This window comes from Bubalus bubalis, chromosome 3 (assembly GCF_019923935.1).
Source record: "Bubalus bubalis isolate 160015118507 breed Murrah chromosome 3, NDDB_SH_1, whole genome shotgun sequence".
Lineage (NCBI taxonomy): Eukaryota > Metazoa > Chordata > Mammalia > Artiodactyla > Bovidae > Bubalus > Bubalus bubalis.
Window position 1 is genome coordinate 80,015,077 of NC_059159.1, and position 17,214 is coordinate 80,032,290.

A 17,214-nucleotide genomic window follows, 5' to 3' on the forward strand; every position below is an offset into this window, starting at 1 on the left:
GTTTTTATAATCCTTTGCTGTATTCTCAACCTATATGTTAAAAGAAAATTCATGTCAAAACTTTGTTTAGGGACTTCCCCGGCAGTCCAGCAGTTAAGACTCTGAGCTTCCATTGTAGCAAGGGTGGGTTTGATCACTAGTCGGGGAACAAAGATCCTATGCACCAACCCTGTGTACGAGACAGCAGAAGAGACACTGATGTATAGATCAGTCTTATGGACTCTGTGGGAGAGGGAGAGGGTGGGGAGATTTGGGAGAATGGCATTGAAACATGTATAATATCATGTATGAAACGAGTTGCCAGTCCAGGTTCGATGCACGATACTGGATGCTTGGGGCTGGTGCACTGGGATGACCCAGAGGGAGGGTATGGGGAGGGAGGAGGGTTCAGGATGGGGAACACAGGTATACCTGTGGCAGATTCATTCTGATATTTGGCAAAACTAATACAATTATGTAAAATTTAAAAATAAAATAAAATTAAAAAAAAATAATAAAAGATTTAAAAAAAAAAGAAAAAGAAAAGGAAAAAAACTATGTTTAGAAACCTGATTTTCTTTAGGTAATTGAGAATTTTATAATCATATAGAATCACACTTGATGGGATATTGAAAATGTAATTCAAAATAGCAACAAATTCAATGTCTATTTTTTTGATATGATTTTCAAAAAACTATACTTTTGGATTAATGTTTTTCCATTATAAGAAAAGATTAAAGTATTTGAGCCCATTCCCCACAATCATTTCAGTACATAGGTCACTTAAATATTAATTACCTTCCTCCTGTCCTTTCCCACATTTTCAGTTTAAATTATCAAAAATATATGAACACTGGATGCTTTTAAGTTAAGGTTTATTTTTTTTTAAAGCTCTGTTTCCTAATTTCTCATCTGCAGCATTAGAACTTTATTGCAGATAACTTGAACAAAAAAGAGACGTAGAGAGAGGAATCTTACAGACTAGATGTAGTCTAGTGGGTGTTTTGCCTTGTTCTCCAACATTCAAAATCATTGTTTGTTGATCAAATTAATAATACACACACACACACAAGATACTCAGTATTGTCAAGAGTACAGAGTTTCATTGACTTATGATGAGGCTACATCCTAATAAACCCATTATAATCTGAATATACTGTAAGCTGAAAGTTCACTTATTAATAATATACCTAACCTACTGAGCATCAGAGTTTAACCTCGCCTACTTAAACATGCTCGGAACACTTAGACTGGCTTACAGTTGGGCAACATCAATCTCACACAAAGCCTATTTGACAACCAAGTGTTGAATATCTTATGGAATCCTGAATACTGTACTGAGGGTGGAAAACAGAATGGCTGGCTGGGTACAAAATGGTTGTAAAGGTATTGGTTGTTTATCCTTATGATCGTGTTACTGAGTGGGAGCTGTAGCTCCCCACTGCTGCCCAGCATCATGCAAGAGTGTCATCCCACACACCACTAGCCTGGAAGATCAAAATTCAAAGTATAGTCCTACTGAATGCATATATTGCTTTTACATCATCATAAAAGTTGAAAAATCCAAAGTCCAACTGTCATAATTTGGGAACCATTTGCATCAGGAGTAAAAGGATAAAAGGCAAGCAGTCTGGAGGAAAAAGAGCATTTGGATAAATGGAAGCCACAGAGTTGATATCCTTAAGAAAGAGAACCTTCTTGTACTGTTGGTGGGAATGTAAATTGATACGAAGAACAGTAAGGAAGTTCCTTAAAAAACTAAATGACCTAGCAGTCCCTCTAAGGGGTATATAGCCTGAGAAAACCATAATTTGAGAAAACATGCACCCCAGTGTTCATCGCAGCACTATTTACAATAGCCAGGACTGGAAGCAACCTAAATGTCCATCAACAGAGGAATGGATAAAGAAGATGTGGTATCAATACATATATTCAATGGAATATTAGTCATTAAAAGGAACAAAATTGGGTCGCTTGTAGAGATGTGGATGGACCTATAGATTATCATACAAAATGAAGTCAGAGAAAAGCATATATATATTAGAACATATATGTGGAATCTAGAAAAATGATGCAGATGAACCTATTTGCAGGGCAGGAATAGAGACACAGATGTAGAGAACAGACCTATGGACATGTGTGGGGATGGGATAAATTGGGAGATAGGGATTGATGTATATACACTACCATGTGTAAACCAGCTAGTGGGAAGCTCCTGTATATCTCAGGGAGCTCAGCTTGGTGCTCTGTGATGACCTACAGGAGTGGATGGGGGTGGGGTGAGAGGGAGGTCCAACAGGGAGCGGGTATGTGTGCACATAGAGCTGAGTCACTTCGTTGTACAGCAGAAACTAGCGCAACATTGTAAGCAACTATACTTCAAGAAATACATCAATCCTGAATATTCACTGGAAGGACTGATGCAGAAGTTGAAGCTCCAATATTTTGACCACCTAGTACAAGGAGCTGACTCACTGGGAAAGACCCTGATGCTGAAGAAAGATTGAAGGCAAAAGGAGAAGGGGGCAGCAGAGGACGAGATGGTTAGATGGCATCACTGACTCAATGGACATGAATTTGCGCCAACTCCAGAAGATAGTGAAGGACAGGGGCGCCTGGCATGTTGCAGCCCATGGGGTCAAAGAGTTGGACACAACTTAGCAACTGAATGACAACAACGCTTCAGTAAAAAAAGAGAAAAGATGTAGTACATATAATCGAGAAATGATAAAGTGTCAGTATCGTAGAATTGTATGTGAAGTGTGGTTGCTGATTCCTAAAGCCCAGAGAATATTGGAGGGGAGGGAGGGAGCGCTGGGGAATTACGGAGAAAGCACGTCCAGTAGGAGAAATGACGGCTCACAATGAAAGAAGTGAAAGAGCTCTGGTTATGTGGTCCTTGGAGACCGTTTAGTGCAGGGCAAATAGTCTCACTCAGGAGGTTTTGTTTGCCTTTAGTATCACACTATGGTGTGAAAACTGATGTTTCTAACGATGAATCTGAGTCTGTAAGAAGTGAAATTCATGTGGTGGTGGTCACAAATTTTTGTTGTAAAAATGGGTAAAAAGCAGATGTTTGTGTGTAAAAAGAATACATGTTTATGTATTGGGCAGCTTCATACGTATTGGGCAGCCAGGCTCCCCTGTCCTTCACTGTCTTCTGGAATTTGCTCAAGTTATTGTCCATTGAATAGGTGATGCTATCTTTTCTTGATTTACTGGATAAATGAGGCATTGTCTTTAGGCAACTATTTGAAAACACCTTGTTATGTTATCTCATGTCTGCTTTGAGCCCTAGTTTCTGTCAAACTCTCTAAGTTTGTCAGAATATATATAATTTCTGTTCACTGAAACAACAGAATAAAGAAAATAGACTTGTGTATTCCTTGGTGGATGGCCCCATAATGTCATTTGAAGCTTGAGACATGGTTTCACTGAAAACTGAAGTTAGCCCCAAACTAGTGGCCTGTATTTTTTTCTTTAAAGGTATAAACTCAGTGAGAAATGTAATTATGGATAACAGGCTTTTATGTTTGGCCAGGGTAGGCGGTGCATATATTTAATATACAGTGCTTGATATTACTCTCTTGACAGATCCTCTAAACATCATGCTTTTCCATGGCAACGTGTGCCCCCGTGTGTCTGGTATTTGATATAAGTAAGATTTTTAAAAAGTGTTTGATTGTAGTTAAATGATGAGAACTCTGTGGTATGGTCAAAGTGAAATATCGTATACTTTGTATGTAACAAGTATGAATATTATAATCTATCTGAAATATATCAAGTCAAGAAATCCAGCTTTTTAATAGCTATGAGTTTGCTTTCTCTAGCTTCCTGGCAAGTCAGTGCATGTTGCAATGTACACTTTCTCTGAGGGCCTTGTTTTAAATTTTTGTTTTTGTATTATCCTCAAAGGAGAGCTTCCAAATTATGTTTCCATATCTAGACCCTGTAAATGTTTAAATTTAACTAGTCAAAGCAAAGACTAAGTCTTTCCTTTGTTGCAGGGTGTTTAATAAACAATGCCTGAGTAAAATAATAGAAACACAATACATTTAAAGTGTTCTTTTGATGTTTTAATGTTGTGTCTTTTTTAAAAGAGATGGAAGTGGGGAAAAAAGAGAATTTAAGATTTTTGTATTTAATTGAACAAACAGCATGTGCTGACAAGTCATAAATAACAGCAGTCCAAAGTGACTAAATAAATTGGTTTGCGCAAGCAATGATTTATCTTCTGTCTTTCATTGCCATCAGGCTAAGAGACAGCTTCTTTTTGTCAGCCTATAGGAAAAATACTTGCTAGTATAACAATCCTGTTTCTACACCTGTGATAGAAGCTCATTATCTTCTATAGAAGTTGCATGTTAAAATATTTAAATACAATAATTAAGTCTACATTTGGTTGTTCCTTTACCTAAAACTTTGTAATGCTCTAATTGCTCAGTCTTTATGGAAGTTTGTAATATTTTTTATAGGATCATTTCCTTTTATTTTTTTTCTTTGACTCATGGATTACTGATTAATAGATATATATTTCTTGCATGTGTGTGTGCTAAGTCACTTCAGCCGTGTCTGACTCTGTGTGACCCCATGGACTGTAGCCCACCAGGCTCCTCTGTCCAAGGGATTCTCCAGGCAAGAATACTGGAGTGGGTTGCCATGCCCTTCTCCAGGGGATCTTGCCTATTCAGAAACAGAACCTGAGTCTCTGGCATCTCCTGCATAGCAGGTGGATTCTTTACCACTGAGGCACCAGGGAAGCTCAAATATTACTTAGGATCCTAATATTAGGAGATTTTTGAAATCTTTCTGATACTGATTTTTAACTTAATTCTACTTGGTCATAGGACATATTTTGTATGACTTGTCTCCTTTTAAATTTATTGAGATTTGTAATATGGCCTAAAATAGGGTCTATGTTGGCAAGTATTCCTTGATCACTGAAAAAGAATGCATATTTTGCTGTTGTCTGGTGGGGTGTTATATAAGCGTCAACTAGATCAGGGTTAATAGTGTTGTTCAAATCTTCCATGTCCTTACTGATTTTCTGTGTGTATTTTTTACTTATCAGGAGAGGACATATTAGTTTTATATTGCCACATAACAAATTACCACAAATTGGGCTTAATGTTAATGTATAGTAATAAAGTGTCAAGAATACTAGAGTGGGTTTCCATTTCCCACTCCAGAGGTTTTTCCCAACCCAGGAATCAAACCCATGTCCCTTGTATCTCCTCATTGCAGGTGGATTCTTTACCAGCTGAGCTACCAGGGAAGCCCATGGTGTATCTTATCCTACCTTTTAATCTACTTCTGTCTTTAAATTGTGCTTCTTGTAGGCTGCATATGGTTGAGTCTTAATTTTTTATCCAATGTTGCAATCTCTGCCTTTTATTTATTTTCTGAAATTTCTTCATAGTTTATTTTTTATGAACAGTATTTGTACATAGCATATCATATGTAACCCTATCTCTCAGCTTAAAAGCAGAGACATTACTTTGCCAACAAAGGTTCGTCTAGTCAAGGCTGTGGTTTTTCCTGTGGTCATGTATGGATGTGAAAGTTGGATTGTGAAGAAGGCTGAGAGCCGGAGAATTGATGCTTTTGAACTGTGGTGTTGGAGAAGACTCTTGAGAGTCCCTTGGACTGCAAGGAGATCCCACCAGTCCATTCTGAAGGAGATCAGCCCTGGGATTTCTTTGGAAGGAATGATGCTAAAGCTGAAACTTCAGTTCTTTGGCCACCTGATGCGAAGAGTTAACTCGTTGGAAAAGACTCTGATGCTGGGAGGGATTGGGGGCAGGAGGAGAAGGGGACGACAGAGGATGAGATGGCTGGATGGCATCACTGACTCGATGGACGTGAGTCTCAGTGAACTCTGGGAGTTGGTGATGGACAGGGAAGCCTGGCGTGCTGCGATTCATGGGGTCTCAAAGAGTAGGACATGACTGAGCGACTGATCTGATCTGATCTGATAATATATTTCTATCATTTCTTTATTTTGACAGTTTTGTTGATATATAATTCACATACTATAAAGTTTACTGTTTTAAAATGTACAGTTTAGAGGTTTTTACAGACCTATGCATTCATGTTGTTGTTTTAATTTAGTTGTGTTCAAATCTTTTATGACCCCATGGACTGTAGCCCACAAGGCTCCTCTGTCCATGATATTTCCCAGGCAAGAATATTGGAGTGGGTTGTCATTTCCTTCTCCAGGGGATCCTCCCAACCCAGGGACTGAACCCGTGTCTCTTGTATTGGCAGGTGGATTCTTTACTGTTGAGCCCCCAGGGAAGCCCATGTACCAACACCATGTAATTCTAGAATATTTTCATCACCTCTTCCGAAGAAACTTTTTACCTATTAGCAGTCTCTCCATGCCCAGCTTCTCCAAACCCCTGGCAAACACTAATAAACTCTTCTGTGTAGAATTTGCCTATTCTGGACATTTCCTCTCGATAGAATCTGACAACAGGTGACTTTTTGTACCTGGCTTGTTTTCAAGATCCATCATATTGTAGCAGATGCCATACTTGTTTGGTTTTGATGGCTAAATCGTTTCCCATTGTGTTAGCATATCACATTTTGTCTATTCATTCATTGGTTGGTTCATTATTGGGTTATTTCCAATTTTTTTAGCTATTGTGAATAATGCTTCTATGAATATTCATGTACACGTTTTTGTGTAGACAAATGTTTTCATTTCATTTTTCTTGGCTATATACCTAAAAGTAGAATTACTATATCATATAGTAACTCTATGTTTAACTTTTCAAGGAATTCACAAACTTTTTTCCAAATGGCTAGACCATTTGACTTTACTACCGGCAATATTTCAGGGTTCCAGTTTCCTTCAATACCTGTTATTGTCTGTCTTTTTTAGTATTTGAAAGATGTTGCTTCATTGTGGTCTCATTTGCTTGTTTCCAGTGAGATATCTCTTGTCCTTATTATCCCTCTGTATAACATGTCTTTTTCTGAGTGCTTTTTACTGTTTTCTTTATTACTAATTTTGAGCAATTTGATTACAATGTGGTTTTGTGTAGTTTTCTTCATGTTTCTTGTGCTTAGAGTCATTATTGTTCTTGGATTTGTGAGTTTATTATTTTCATCACGTCGGGAAAATTTTCAACCATTATTACTTCAAACAATTAATATTTATTTTTCAAAATAATTATTTATTATTACCATTATTACTTCAAATAATGTTTTTATTTCCCTTTTTTTCTTTTGGGGACTTCCTTACACATATGTGGTATACTTTAAATTTTTTATCATAGCTCACTGCTGCTCCATTCAGTTTTTAAAATTCTCTTTTCTGTCTTTCAAATTCACCAATCTTTTTTCTGTAGTTTCTAACCTGCTGTTAATCCCATCTAATATGTTTATCATATTATACATTATAATTTTAAATTTAATTTTAATTTTCATCTTTTAAATATTTTTCATATCTTTGCTTATTATTTTGAACATACAGAAAATAGTCACAATGACTTTTTAAAAGCACTTGTCTCCTTTTTCTATGTCAGTTCTTGGTTAGTTTCAATTGATACAATTTTCTCCTAATGATAGGTCACATTTTCTAGTTTCTGTACAGGCTTGGCAATTTTTTAATTGAATGCCAGACAATATGACTTTTACTTTGTTGGGTGCTGGATATTTTCATTCATGTAAAATGGTCTTGAGCCTTTTTCCTGGGACATAGTTAAGTTATTGTAAACATTTTGATCCTTTCCATTCTTGCTTTTCCGATTTGTTAAGCCCAAGTGGAACATGCTTACTGTAGGGGTAACTAGTCCCCCTTGCTGAAGAAAAGCCCTCTCTGTGCACTTAGTCCGGCACCCTGTAGTCAGGAGGTTTCCAGTCTGGCTTTTGTGCACAAGCGCTGCTCTCAGCTCCATGTCAGCACTGAGCACCGTTACCTCGCGCGCTGATGCTGGTTTTGCTCTCGGCCTGGTCAATTTCCTCACCTGCACTGCCTGTTCAGTCTCAGCGGAGTGACTGGGGAGGCCTTGCGCTTCTACAGAGCTTCGCTGTCGCTTTCTTGTCTCTCGTTCAGAGTTTGTCTTCAGTGTAGATTTGTCTTTGGCTAGTTTATTCTGACTTCTGTTCCTTAGGGTGTTTCCTATTTTTATTAAAAAAGTGATATTTAAATAAATATACATACATATATACATATATATGTAAATACTTTTTTTTTTTGGATGTTCTAGGTCTTAGCTGAAGCTCATGGATTATTTTTTTTATTTTAAAGTTGCAGCATGTGGTATCTTTTAGTTGTGGCAGGTGGATATAGTTCCCTAGCCAGGTTTCGACAGCATGTAGTCTTAGCCACTGGACCACCAGGGAAGTTGCAGAGTGTTTCTGTAATCTTAATAAATCTGGATTTATCTTATTACCTTCAGGAGATCTTAAGCCTTATCTCTCGACCTCTCTTTACCCCTATTTTCCTCTATTTCCTTTGCCTTATATAGCAAAGAACTGGTTTTTTTTTTTAACATTCGGAATAACTTTTAATAAAACTATTAAAATGATTATTAATGCTATTTCAGTACACGCCACATGGATCACAAAGATATTAATAGCTTCTCTGTAATAGTTTGCTATACGGCAGCCATAACAAATACCACAGACTGGGTAGCTTAAACAACAGAAATGTATTTTCTCAGAATTCTGAAACTAGAAGTCTGAGATCAAAGAATTGTCTTTCCATATGACATATTGTCGGATTCTGCAGGCGCACTCATTTCTGTGTTTCGTAAAAGCAGAGAAGTAGAATGTGAGTTTGTTCAGCCCTATCTTGTCAGTGTGCAGTAGATACTTGCCTGTCCAAGACTCTCAGTGCACCTGTCATCTGGCCACCCTCGTTTCCTTTCACAGTGAGAATTATAATTTAGATAGTCATTTCCCCCTCTTAACTGTTTTCTCAAGAGGAGATAATTGATACTGCTAGTGTTTGTGCGTGTGCTGCACAACTTATGGGGTCTTAGTTCCTCGACCAGGGATTGAACCCAGGACCTTGGTAGTAAAAGCACAGAGTCCTATCACTGGACTGCCAGGGAATTCCCTGTAGTGCTAATAAATTTTTTTAAGACAATCTCTTTTAAGCCTTCTTTATTTGCAATGAAATAATTGTATTGTCATCTGTTTTTCTTAGTATTATGGGTAATGAATTTTAAAAAGAGTCGACATAATGGTAACTTTAAGCCCTTATTAAAGTGGCAAAGAAGAATTATTGGGGAATAAATGTACAGTTCTATGAACAACTGTTTTCTGGTTGTAAAAAAGGTTTACTTGTATAATGTTTAAATAATGCAAAGGCAGATGGTTAATAACTCCTATCTGCAGCCATAAAAGTAAAATAAGTTTGTTTAAAAAAAATTTTTTTTATCAAATGGACATGTGGGCAATTAATCTGTTGCTATCTTTCCATTGAGAACAAATTTAAAATGGTATAAAAATATTCATAAACAATTTCTCAGTCATGGAACATACTTTGTTTTACTAGTCTTTGGTACTTCTCTGTTCTTGTTGGAAATGCTGAAGTTTTGAAATACTTCAGCAAAAAATGGAGGGGGGGGAACCTCCCTTTTATCCAGGAATATGTTGTGTGGCAGATCATTGAGTCAGCAGTTATTCTGACTTTCCCTGAAAGAGATAAAGTTCCCAAGAATTCATTATATATGTGTTTTGCCACTGAGTGAGCAAGAAAAATACATACCCATCAGTGCTGACTGGTTGGTTCCTGAAACATGATGCCACAGTCCTCGTAAATAACAGAGTAACAGAATCAAGGAGAATTTGGCAGAGATCAATCTCTAGATGGATGAGTCAGGCTGTAAGCAAATAGCCACTCAACGTCTCTTGACTTTTAAGAATGCTCTATGGGTTTTCTAATTCAGACCCTTGGATTTCAGTGAGTCCCAGAGATTTTTACAGACTAACAAAGACTAACAGGTCGGCAATTGAGCATTGGTGTGTGGAGGTATTTTGTAATTTCCGTAGGAGACACCCTGTGCTGCTTCTAGAAACTCTACTCTTTAACTTGCTATCATGGAAATTTGCCATGACTGTTGAATTTGTCTCTGGTGTCTTGAGCTGAGAAAGTATAGATGTCATCAGTGAAAACCTCATCAGAGCTGTGAAAACTTGCTAATAAAATATTTGTGTGGCCTAGTGGTTTTATTTTTGGTGTATTTTATGAGGCTGGGTTATGCAGGCTCTTTGAGATTATCTATCTATTTATCTATATGTCAATTACCTTGTATAAAAGTATAACCTTGATAGCTAAAGACATTTCCTGCCCTTGCTGTGCTTCTCTAGTAACTATGCTACAGGGACTATAAAGTTGTAGTTGTTTGATAGGTATGTTGCCTAATAGCCCCTGTTTCCCTGTTTGGAACCTGGAAACATTCCCTGGCTCTATAAATGAACAAAGGGATGATCTAAAAGCAAGTGAATATGATTTGAACTTTCAAGTGAGATGTGGACCCATGTAATCCTTTATATATCTCTGCAAATGAGGAACGAGAAGGCAGGAGAGGCCTGGAAGTGGTCCCTAAGGTGCCATCTGCTATTATCTCAGGCTTTTGGCAGGTATAAGCAGGCAGGGTGGTTAGAAGTTTGAAACAGAGTGTAAAAAATTATGTCACATTTTAAGTAACCTTCATATACAGTGTTTGCCTCATTGCATTGATTCTTACTGCCTTTTTACTTTTGGGCAGACTTTTTTTTTTTTTTTAAGATTTTTGTTTCAATATAGCACTTGGCAAGGACAAAATTGCTGTATGGGGAATGTTAACCCTTTAGGAAGGATGGCCTTAGACGCAGCTGTGAAACAGGCCTGCTGCCTTCCTGCCAGCCCACTCCCTCTTTTGAAGTGTCCTTCCTGCTGAAGGGATTCATGCCATCATTGCTGTCTGGACCCCAAAGAGGAAAGAAACCCCATCAAACAAAGACAGTGTGGACTTCAAATGTCACTGCTCTGAGTGTGGGTAATATATGAAGAGAGAACCCAGGGAAATGGCAATTCTAGCAATAAACGTAATGGTGATAATAATAATAATGTTGATGAGTTACCTGTGTGTCAGGCACTGTGCAAAGTACTTTATATACATTGTCTTCCATCATGAAAACAGTGGGGAGTGATAGTTCTCCCCACTTCTTAGATGCCATGCCCACAACAACCCAGGAAAATAGAGCCAGGTTTCGTTTTTCTGATGCAAAAGCCAGACTCTTTTCTTTGTCCTATGGTTTTCCACTATGAATGGCTGATAACTGGACTTTTGCACATCCCAATGGAACATCATTTTAGGATAGGGATCTTGACTACCTCCAGTTGTGGAGAGACAAAGTTAATTCCGGAACCAGAGACTCTTTCACACACCATACAAGTGTTTTTGTGGCTCCAAGGATCTGAATAGATTAAAACGTATGAGGGAGCTAGAAGCCAAGAAAATAAACAAAGTGCCTTGACAGGAGGTTTTGTCTGATTATCGGATACCATCCCGGGAAATGGCGGCACCCACGAACCATCAACTACTTTGCCCCTGTTTGTTCCTAAATGCCGTTGGTGCCCTTCTGTGAATGTCAGGCGAAGCAGCATCTCCTCACTTGAGTAGCTGCACGCAATGGGTAAGAGCATCATTAATCATTGATAGAGGCATTTTACATTTTCAAGCTATGTTCCAACAGCATAGAAGTGACTGATCATAGATGGTGCATGAAGAGAGTGCCAAATGGGCATTTTCATTTAATGGGAAAAGTAAGGGCAGAAAATTGGTAGCTGTAGATACATCTCTATTTTTAGTCAGTGGTCTATTTTATGTGGGACTTCCCAGGTGGCTTAGGGGTTAAGATCCGCCTGTCAATGCAGGAGATGTAGGCTCGATCCCTGGGTCAGGAAGATCCTCTGGAGGAGAAAATGGCAACCCACTCCAGTATTCTTCTCTGGGAAATCCCATGGACAGAGGGGCCTGATGAGCTGCAGTCCGTGGTGTCGCAAAGTGTCAGATATGACCGAGCAACTGAACACCCACGCACACACTATTTTATGTTTGAGGGGTAGTATGTTTCTCACATATCAACTCCAAATGATGGTAAGACCTGCTCTGAGCTCTGTACAAAGGATTCTGAGAACCCGCCTGGAGGCCACCATCTACTAATGAAGTCTGTCAAAGACTCAGGAATGGGTAGTGAGTCATGAGTTTACCACCTCTTCTTAGAGCAGTAAAATATATTCCAAAAAAGACCCTCAAGTACTGGGTAGTTTTCTCAATAAAATTAAACATTAATTCTTCTCTGGTGTCAGCCTTCTTGGTTCTAATCCTGGCTGTAGCACGTCTGGCCTCAAATTTCTCTGGGCTTCAGTTGTCCTCATCTATAAGATGGAGGCATAATAATAGTATTAACCTCAAAGAATTGTTAGTTTAAATTAGTTAATATATGTAAATTTTTTTTATAACCTAGAAACAGCATCAGAGGGAGAGAACTAAAGCCCAAACAATCACTTCAACAACCCAGGAAGGAGGTATTAATAGCAATTTACTTTAGACCTTGGCCAAGAATTTCTTATTCTAGCAGTAAGGCAGATGAGAGTTTGCCTAAGATATATTCAAATGGTGAAGAGCTAAAGACTATTGTTTTTGTGCATGAGACAGAGGAAAAAGCAAGATTTAATTTGCGACATTACTTGGAGAACTCTGAGGATCTGAAGTGGAGCAATCTAGGTTTAGAAAGAAGTGAATAATACAAATCTAGAGCTCTCCCTCCCTCCCTCACTCCCTCCAAAGATCTTCTGGAAGCTATATGTAAAGGATCACATCGGCTGCTCTTTTCCATTGATACTGAAACGAGACAGAGGCCAAGATTATACCAATGGGCATTTAAGTAATAAATTAAGAACTTGCTGCATAGCATCACAGTTACTAAAGCCAGATGAGAAATTTTTTACCCTTATCTTTTATGAAAAATGTGCTCTGGTGTGACAGCTTTGTAGACACATCTGGCTTCAAATCCTGTGTCCCCTATAGTTGGTTGTTGTTTAGTCACTAAGTTGTGTCTGACTCTTTTACAACCCCACGGACTCTAGCCTGCCAGGCTCCTCTGTCCATGGGATTTTCCAGGAGTGGGTTGTCATTTCCTTCTCCAGGAGATCTTCCTGACCCAGGGATCAAATGCTGTTTCCTGCATTGGTGGGAGATTGTTTACTGCTGAGCCACCAGGGAAGTCCCCTCTATGGTTAGCTTTAATGAACTAAGACAAAGTTACTTAACATTGTCATTATTGTTCAGTCGCTAAGTCATGTCTGACTCTTTGCAACCCCAAGGGGTTCAGCATGCCAGGCTTCCCTGTCCTTTACAATCTCCTGGAGTTTGCTCAGATTCATGTCTGTTAAGTTGGTGATACCACCCAACCATCTCATCCTCTGCCACCCTTTTCTCCTTTTGCCATCAATATTTCCCAGCATCAGCGTCTTTTCCAATGACCCTGAGATGGATCTTCACCTAGGCTCAATTTTCCAAACTGTAAAGTGGAGTTAATAATACTCACCTGGAGGGGTCGCTATGTGATCAAAATGAGATAACAGAAAACAGTGACTAGTATGTAAGAAAATGAAAGTGAAAATCATTCAGTCGTGTCCAACTCTTTGCACTCCCATGGACTATGCAGTCCATGGAATTCTCCAGGCCAGAATACTGCAGTGGGTAGCCGTTCCCTTCTCTAGGGGATCTTCCCAACCCAGGAATCAAACCAGGGTCTCCTGCATTGCAAGCGGATTCTTTACTAGCTGATGTGGAAGCAGCCAAATAAAAGTTACTTCTATTGCCATCATTTTGGAAGATATATTTGAAGTAGTTGAAATGAACAAGATAATTGATTGGCAAGCCTACATATGCTTTAAAATAACATGAGGACTTAAAAAACTACTTAACTATTGAATCTGAATCTCCAAATTGTAGCTTTGAAAACTATAATTTTTATAAAACTCTCAGATAATTCTGATGCCAAATTCAGTTTTAGATCGGTGAACTACATGAACTCTTGAAATTCTTTGTATTTTATTCTCTCCCATCATCATTTAAAAATCAATTTAGTTAGGCAACTAATATTAACCAGTGTTAGAACCCTCTAAACTGAGTTTAGGAATACATCTGAACATGGGCTGGGTTTTAGAAGACACTTGAATTGCTTTGATCACATGTCACTTTCTAAAAGTGAAATAGTCTGATTAAGAATTATATGTAAGAGACCCTGGTGGTCCAGTAGCTAAGACTCCATGTTCCCAATGCGTGGGGGCCCAGGTTTGATCCCTAGTCAGGGAACTAGATCCCACATGCTGCAGCCAAGATCGAAGAATCATGCGCCATAACTAAGAACCAGTTCAGCCAAATAAGTAATTTTTTTAAAAAAGAATTATATGTGAAAATGTCCATTCACAAATATTTATTTAGCACCACAATATGTTAGACTGATGATTTCCCTGGTGGCTCTGATGGTAAAGAATCCGCCTGCAATGTAGGAGACCAGGGTTTGATCCCTGGGTTGGGAAGATCACCTGGAGAGGAAATGGATCCCCACTCCAGTATTCTTGCCTGGAGAAGCTGATGGACAGAGGAGCCTGGTGGGCTCCCGTCCATGGGACTGCAAAGAGTTGGACACAACTAAGCCACTAACACTTTCACTTTCTTTCTTTCATATGCCAGCCAGACTAGGTAATTCTAATCAGTTAAACAGGCAAAGTCCCCTGCTTTATGGAGCTTAATAAAGTTAAGCTTGTTTGTGTGTGTCTTTAGTTCAGTTCAGTTGCTCAGTCATGTCCTACTTTTTGCAACCCATGGACTGTAGCAAGCCAGGCTTCCCTGTCCATCACCAACTCCCAGAGTTTGCTCAGACTCGTGTCCATTGAGTCAGTAATGCCATCTAACCATCTCATCTTCTGTCGTCCCCTTCTCCTCCCGCCTTCAATCTTTCCCAGCGTCAGGGTCTTTTCCAAGGAGTCAGTTATTTGCATCAGGTTGCCAAAGTATTGAAGTTTCAGCTTCAGCATTAGTCCTTCCAGTGAATATTCAGGACTGATTTCCTTTCAGATTGACTGACTGGATCTCCATGCACTTCAGGGGACTCTCAAGAGTCTTCTCCAACACCACACACAGTTCAAAGGCATCAATTCTTTGGTGCTAAGCTTTCTTTATGGTCCAACTCTCACATCCATCCATGGCTACTGGAAAAATCATAGCTTCTACTAGACGAAACTTGTAGGCAAAGTAATGTCTCTGCTTCTTCATATGCTGTCTAGGTTGGTCATAGCTTTTCTTCCAAGGAGCAAGCATCTTTCAATTTCATGGCTGCAGTCACCATCTGCAGTGATTTTGGAGCCCAAGAAAATAAAATCTCTCACAGTTTCCATTGTTCCCAATCAATTTGCCATGAAGTGATTGGACCAGATGCCATGATCTTAGTTTTCTGAATGTTGAGTTTTAAGCCAACTTTTTCACTCTCCTCTTTCACTTACATCAAGAGACTCTTTAGTTCTCACTTTCTACCATAAGGGTGGTGTCATCTGCATATCTGAGGTTATTGATATTTCTCCCGGCAATCTTGATTCCCGCTTGTGTTTCATCCAGCCTGGCATTTCGCATGATGTACTCTACATATAAGTTAAATAAGCAGGGTGACAATATACAGCTTTGATGTACTCCTTTCCCACTTTGGAACCAGTCTGTTGTTCCATGTCCAGTTCTAACTGTTGCTTCTTGACCTGTATAAAGAGTTCTCAGGAGGCAGGTCGGGTGGTCTGGTATTCCCATCTCTTGAAGAATTTTTCATAGTTTGTTGTGATTCACACAGTCAAAGCTTTGGTGTAGTCAACAAAATAGAAGTAGATGTTTTTTCTGAAACTTTCTTGCTTTTTCAATGATCCAACAGAGGTTGGTAATTTGATCTCTGGTTCCTCTGCCTTTTCTAAATCCAGCTTGAACATCTGGAAGTTCATGGTTCACGTACTGTAGAAGCCTGACTGGTAGAATTTTGAGCATTACTTTGACCAGCATGTGTCTTAAGACCTGAACAAATAAGCCTTGTTCTATAATTATAATTTAAAACATAATAAATGACCAAATAAGTTACTGTTGTGTGTATTGTAGTTCATATTTATTTTTTTCATGTTTTCTAGCATTTTGATGTGAAAATTTTCAAGCAAGTAGCAACATTGTAAGAATTTTGTGGTGGGACACCCACATACCCAGCTCCTAGATTCTACTATTAGCATTACTGGTCTTGCTTTATTACATAGTTATCAATGCATTAACACATCTTATTATTTGTGATTACTTCAAAGTAAATCAAAGACATCAGTATGCTTCCCCTAAATACTTTAGAGGCATATTATTAATATTAGCATTTAAAATCTACAATGAAATGCACCATCTTAAGAGTATGTTCATTGCATTTTGACAAACTACACATATAAGCTATCAAGACACAGAACACAGAAAGTTCTCTCACTCCTATTCTTAGCAAATCTCTCCTCCAAGGCCCAGTGGTAACCCCTGGTCTGAGTTTTTTCAACTGTAGATTAGCTTTGTATATTATGGCATCATGTCAATGAGATCATATGGTGTATACGCTTTGGTGTGCAAGACTTCTTTCACTGTGTGTAATATTCGTGAGAGTCATCCACATTCTTTCCTGTGTCAGTCATCTGTTCTTTCGTGTTGCTAGTTTCATTGCTTACCACCATGTAAGCATCTGTTTTTCTGTTGATGGGCACTGTGAGCCTTTCCAGGTGTTGGCTATATGAGTAAAGCCACTGTAAACTTCACGAGTATTTTTTGTGAACGTGTCAATATTTTCATTTATACTGGATAAATACCTCAGTGGAAGTGCTGGTCACAGGGGGCACGTACGCTTCGTTTTAGAAGAAACTGGCCGACTGGTTCCCATGCAGTTGCGTCAGTGACCCTTCCATGGACAGCGTTGCTTCAGGTGCCCCATCCCCACTTCCTCTGACAGCTGGGGTCCGTTTCTTTGACTATAGCCCCTCTGGTGGGTGTGTAGTCTTGTCTCCTCGTGGTTTTAATTTTTGGATAACAAGCGATGCTGAGCATTTCTTTCATGTGCTTATTGGCCATTCAGGCATATATACTTTTGATCCTTCAAATCTTTTGCCCATTTTTAATTGGGCGTCTTCTACTATTGAAGTGCTACAGTTCTTTGTATACCCTGGATAAT